Here is a 6,780-nt window from a genome sequence, read left to right as displayed (position 1 = left end):
GTATAAAACCCATTTTTATCTCTCAGGTTTGTACTGCCAGTGATTCCCAAATAGCACTGGCCTATTTATGCTTTATAAATATTACAAACACATTTTTGGTTTGCTTTCTTCTATCTTTGTTCAGCTCTGTTAGCTTCATTGTGTGTGTGTGTGTGTGTGTGTGTGTGTGTGCGCGTGCGCTTCTCTTAACTCTGCCTCCAAACCAGGGACTATGGTAAATTCCCTTGTGTGTTTCATATACAAATTCATTTGAATTCCTCAAAGCCTGCATTTTTGACATCTTTGTGCTTCATACGTTTTGATTTTCTTCTCTCATGAAGTTGAGGAACACTGCTTGCTTTAATTTGCATGTTTCTCTTACCAGTGGTTCTGGATCAGTAATGAAGATGTAAAACATCCTCTGACTCTGGGGGTTGCGGATGTCACCTCCACTCAGCAGGATTTGTTTCTATTCCTTTGGTGTTGTCACCAGCCTTCCAGCCACAGAGAAGGGCAGAACCCAAGAAATTTGCAAATCGGATTCTGGTAATATCTAAAATATTTCCTGAAACCTGACTGGATGGACGTGTTGCATCCATATTCATTTTCTCTCCCATCCTGAACTTTCAAAACACTGTGTGTGTGTGGTCTTTACAGGCTCATTTGGAATTACTCATCAATTTTTATCTCTACTATTAGATTCCTAATTTATAGAACCATGACTGCAGCTTTACCAAACAGCAGTTGTGAAGGCCTTCATTGCTCAATAGAGTTTTATTCCTCTTTGCCTGCACCAGCACCCCTCGAAGGCAGCCGTTGCACTCATCCTGAAATGCGGTGATATTGTGAGCCCAGTATAAGCTTAGATAAGCGTTCACGCTGAGGCTGTTGGGGCTCGCGAATGACCGCATGTGCAGACAAAGGCACAGACCCAGAGGCTGCGCCAGGAGCTGGAAGCCTGGGTGGACCGCTCAGTGCTTAGAAGTACGGTGGGTGATAATGAATGACTTACCTTGGGTGTGCTTTTTTTTTTTTTTGTATTAAAATCTTTACATGTGGCTTATTGCATATGTAATTATGCAGCTTTGAGTATTTTGATGCATGTAAGCCCTGTGCTGCGAATACTTACACTTGATTCACTTTAGAAAAAAAATTGTGATCCTGTAAATTTTGGAGGAGGTGAAACTTGACACAACCTAAGATTTTGATTTCTTCCAGTTAGTGTGGTAACACCCTGTTTCTCCAAGGGGGAGAAAGGCAACTCTTCTTTTTGCTGGCCCAAGCTAAGATGGTAATGACTAAATGAAGAACTGCGCTGTTAACATTCACCTTTACTGGTTTACAATGTCAATCACCTTTTAAAAAAATGTTGGAGAGGAAACTGTAAGGGGATTGGTAAGCTTTCAACACCAGGTTCACATGTTCGGAGACGTTTTCTTTTAGTGCCATTCCTCTAAATTTAGCTCATTCAATTTGCTCCAACAGATTGGTAAGGTGGGCTTTCAAATTTTATTTAAATTGTATGTATTTGATACAAGGTCTCACTATTCCAGGGTTGGCAAGGCATGCTGTACTGGGGATTGAACGCAGGTCCTTGCGCTTGTCAGGCAGGTGCTTAGACAGCCAAGCTACCTCCCCAGCCCACGGTGGACCTTTGTAGAAAAGTCTTGTATCTGATTATACTCTGATTTTTAGTTACTGGTTTCATCGGCAATTTGATGATAACTGTGCTATTTTAGTTCTTGTTATGTCTTTTTGATTTTGTGATCATTTTTGTTATTTCCTGTAATATCAGGGTTTTGAGATTCCACAAACACATTCCTGCTAATACTAATTTTTGTTTCCCGTTTGGGTTTGGAAAAGTGAAGCCTTTCAAAATGCAGAGATTTGACTATCTTGTTTAGAGAAAGACTGATTATAATGTTTATGGTCTGATGCTAGGATGTTCCCCCACCTTGGCAGTAGACACGAGGAATAACTTCTAAGGAAACATGTGACTTGATGTAACCAGCTTTCAGCTATGTGACCTCCCTTGTTGTAGCTTCCTCAGGTGTTAACTCAAGGCGTCGCGCTTTCCTTTTGACCCCGTGATAAGATTTACACCTCACATTCTGGCATATGGCCCACGTGTGATCTCACTTGCACACCACGCAGGAGAAGAGAGAACTATGCACATCAGTCTCGGCACTTTAACAATTTGCCTCCGAGTAGGGAAAGAGCCACACAATTCATTTTCTTTGACAAAACTTTAATTAGAAAACCAGACTCCTCTGATTATAAAAATTACACAAGCTGATAAATCTTGGTAAGTTATAGAGAGAATAATTTTATGAACATTTTATACCTAATAAAAAAGGTTAAAATAATTAACAGCATTCATCAGATTAATTTTTGTTTTCACGTGGTCTTCTAATATAAAAAAGCACATAATCATCAACCTTTATATAAATCCATGTATGTTTGTAATAGCTTTTCGTAATGGAAAGAGACAATATTTATGTTTAAATAATGGCGTTAATAATTGGTAATGACTCCAAACTGCCACAAGCCGAAGCATGATAAAATATAAGATCCCGATTGTTGGGGAGGAATCCTTGAGTCTTCTGGGTCTATCCAAAACAGATCTTTTGGAGAAAAGCTAGACATAAGAATTTTTACCATATAGTATAGCTCCATCTGAAGAATCTTACTCACATCAGTTGGCTTTTACACATTTTAAGATTAATCTATTTTTCTTTTTTTTTCAACGGTTTTGTACCACAGTGGAGCTAACCATGTGCTGGCATATTATGCTGCGTAGGGGACATGGTGCCAGATCAACAGAAAAGTGGAAATTTTATATTTTTCTCTGCAGACTCTCAGGAACCAACTGACATTGACAACACAGAATGTCTTGTGAATGTGCAGTTTATCTGGTGGCTAACTTCTGCCTGGTGGTAACTTCTACAACTTATAAAATGTCTTGCTTCTTAGAGCCTCTGTCCCGGCACAAGCTGGTATCACACTTACTTGCTGGCTATGGCCTTTTGGCAATATAAAAGAAAAGCTTTTGTGTTCAAACAACAAATGGAGGATCTGTAGAGCAGGAAGTAGGCGTGTGTGATAGCTACAGTTCTTTATTGCAGTCTAGTTGTTTCAATATTGCATTGTAGTGCAGACCCCATTTCATACCATTGCCAATATATTTCAGCTCAGTCTTTTGGTTAAAAGTACCCCCACCCTCTAGTCTCTGCAATATCCAAATGCAAGCGCTATAAACCAGTTAGTGATAGCTTGTTGTCATCTGGTAAGCAGTAATGAAAAACCTTGGATGTAATCGCTGGAGATGCTGCTAAACTGAGCACAGACAGACTAAACACATCAGCGACTGCTTTTAAGGGTTTGCACAAGCTGGTACTTTAACAATGATGTTCCAAAGTTTACTTCATCTAAGAGTTTTTGACCAAACTGTATTATAAAAAAATCCATATCAATACCTTGAGGATTGAGGATCATATATTTAAGGATATTATTGGCTCTTATCCCAAACCAAAACCTGAACCCAAGCATAAACGTTTCTGAAACATTTAAGTTGACTAATTTTTAAGCTAAAGAGTGGCATAATCTGCCATCTGCACACATTTGAACTTGAGTGTTGCTTATGGGGTCTCTTGTACATTCTCTAGGGAGTATTCGGTTAGAAATAATACAGCAAGTGACAGCCCTGCATGAATACCCCGGGGAGTACAGGAGAGGGAAGGTTCTCAGAAATACACTTAGTTTTATTAGTAAGCATCCCTCAGTTTTGGATTCAGACGCAGACATAAGAAAATCTAATTGTAGTTCATAATATTTACTTCATCAGTAAATTCCTTACGTAGGACGATGTAATGTGTATGGAAAAGATGGGATGTAACCAGTTTGCTTCAACTTCAAAATTCAAGAACATAAAAAGGTAAGTAGAAATTTGAACTGAGAGCAAGGTTAGAAATGACATCCCTGGCGGAAATAAGCCTTCCAGGCCACTGTCTTCTACAACAGTCTCAGAGAATACCGTGCATACTGAAACCCATGTAGTATAATTAATAATGCATTTCCCCTACCAACAATGTGATATGGGTACATCACCATAACTCGTGTGCTATGGTGGAGAGATTCTGATAGGGACAAACTCAGATATGAAAAAAGAAAAGAAGAAATTTGGACAAGCAACAAGGCTACGTTCTACCACACGTGTGAGTCAGAATTTCGGTGGATGGACGTGAATGACACATCTGCTGGTGTGAAGGAAACCAGCATAAATTTCCCACAAGAGAAAATTTAGAAGAAGAGGAATCTCTATGAGAAAGAAAAACAATGCAGAAATATTACATCCTTACAGGAAGTACCTCCTGTAGCCCTTCTTGCATCAGTGAATTTAAACACCCAGTTTCTCTTTAATTCTCTCACCCATTAAAAGACTGGTGAATGATCTTATATAACCCATGGTTTGATTATGAATATCCATTTTGAGACTATTTAATGAATCGTTATTATGAGCTTGAAAACAGCAGGTAGAATGCCGATGAATTATTCATCCTGGAGGAGGAAGGCGATGTTCCTGAGTATCTAGGGAGGTGTGTTCCTCATGCTTATGTCTGCCTGGCTCTTTGTGCTGTGTGCACACTGCTAATCGCCTGTCCAGCCAGATGGGGTTTGGGTAGGCCCTTCACTTCCTTAGCTTGAGAAGAAGGAGCACAGTGAATGCACCCATTTCTATTAGTGGGGACCATGATAATTTTTCACTTTTTCAGCTACATTTCTTTTTCTTTCCATTGGCAAGTTGGTAGGTGAGCACAGTCCCTACTCTATCAAAGGAAAGCATGGCTTTTGTTAAAAGGGAATCTACTGGTAAGTAGTTAAGAGGCTGTGAGGCTGTGTGTGAACATTACCTGGTAAGGAATTTAAAGGCAAGGAAACTTTCAAATTGATCAGTGCATTTAGCTTATAAATATTTACTAAATAATTAGGTTTGTCTACTGGCTTCACAACTGCAGCACTTGATGCTTTCAAACTCTTCAGAAAATAAGTCTGCACTTCGAACTTCCATTCCTCTCCCTCCCTCTTCCCCTTCCTTCCTTCTTTCCTTCCTTCCTTCCTCCCTCCCTTCTTTCCTTTCCTCTTTTCCTCAATATTTCTTGAATACCGGTTATGTGCCTGACACTTTTCCAGGGGACTGGAGTTATAGTAGTACATAAATTAGAAAATAGCTCTGCCTTCATGGACTTCCATCTGCTAGGGTGGATGGTCAGCAAACAGATTCCATGATAACTAGGAAAGGAGGAGAGGAAATTTATTGTATTTTTATAAGGTGGTTGAAGTAGGACTTACTGACAAATATTACTTAACATTTAAGAAGAACCCTAACAGAAGTGAGGGAGGAAGAGCTATATGTGCAGTATCCAAGGAAGAGAAACATCTCCTAGCGGTGCGTACTTGTTACACAGAGTGAAGGAGACAGAAGCAAGGAGGAGGAGGAGGAGGAGGAGGAGGAGGAAGATGTGGAACAGGAGGAGGAGAAGGAGAGTGTGAGGAGGAGGAGGAGAAGGAGAGTGGGAGGAGGAGGAGGGGGAGGAGGAGGAGGAGAAGGATGAGGGAGGGGAGGAGGAGTGGGTGGGCAGGGTTTCTCTTCCTCTGTGAATCTTCTACTTCAGTTGACATCTGTAGAGAGCTGGGGCTTTTGCTTTGGTAGATCCCATGTCCAGCTCAAGCCCCCTGAAGTTGATGTTTTCTTCATAAAGTGCTTCCCTTAAAGAGAATATTCAGTATGCCAATATTCCCTCGTATCCATTCTCTGACCTGCAAAGTATGAACCATGGAAGTCACCATAGTTGTTTTGTGTGTGTTTTATTGCTCATGGTTCTTTCCTCTGTTAGCATCCTCAAACTGATCACAAACAATTGGAGGGTACAAATCACATGATACATCTTCTCTACCCCCTACTTCCTGAGTTGAAGATAATCAAATAAAATCAATGCATAAATTACCTATTAATTATGAGAAAATAGAGAAGATTGTTATTTAAAATGAGAAAACCAAGGAAGTTTGAATTTGCAGATATGAAAACAAAAGCCTTAGCAACTCAGTAGACACATTCTCTTCGAATTTGTTGGATGACTATGCCACTGCCTGTCTTAATCTAGAGATCACACCTCTACTTTTATTGGCTTTTTGTTCTTTTCTGCAGAAAATGAAGGCCTCATCAATACAACTGTTTTTCCTATCAATACTTCTAACCAATCTCCACACTTGTTCTCATTTTGATTTTTTCTTCTCTAAACACCTATCTCCAAATCCCCAGAATATTGATATGACACACAGCTATCAGTGAAACACAGATTTAAAAATATATATTTCTAAATACATAAGACAGATCAACAAAAGGGAAAACATCTTCTAGTCCACTAGTTTGTTTGAATTAATTCCAATATTTTCCTGGGATTCATCTCGGTATTGTAGTCAGGTCATGGACAAATAATGGTGATAAAAATGTTTTCATAAAAATTAGCCATTTATCCTGAGGTAAAGCCTTTATAATTTTTGTACTTGAGATAATTGTATGCATATTTCCAGTGGTTCCTTAAGAAAGGCTTGGCCAACTGAAGTATAGAGCTAATGTGCTCCCATGCTGACTGAATGAAGAAGGAAAGAGAACCTTGATAGCTCTTTGACCACTATTTTAGTCTCAATCACATGCTTGAGATTGCAGGATCCCAACAGTGCTACATTTCAAGCTAGGGAGACCACAGAACCTAGCATCAGAAGGAGCAGAAGGTGTTCCTT

The sequence above is a fragment of the Octodon degus genome, unplaced genomic scaffold, assembly GCF_000260255.1.
Source record: "Octodon degus isolate 3935 unplaced genomic scaffold, OctDeg1.0 scaffold00005, whole genome shotgun sequence".
Classification (NCBI taxonomy): Eukaryota; Metazoa; Chordata; class Mammalia; order Rodentia; family Octodontidae; genus Octodon; species Octodon degus.
This window is presented reverse-complemented; position numbering follows the sequence as displayed.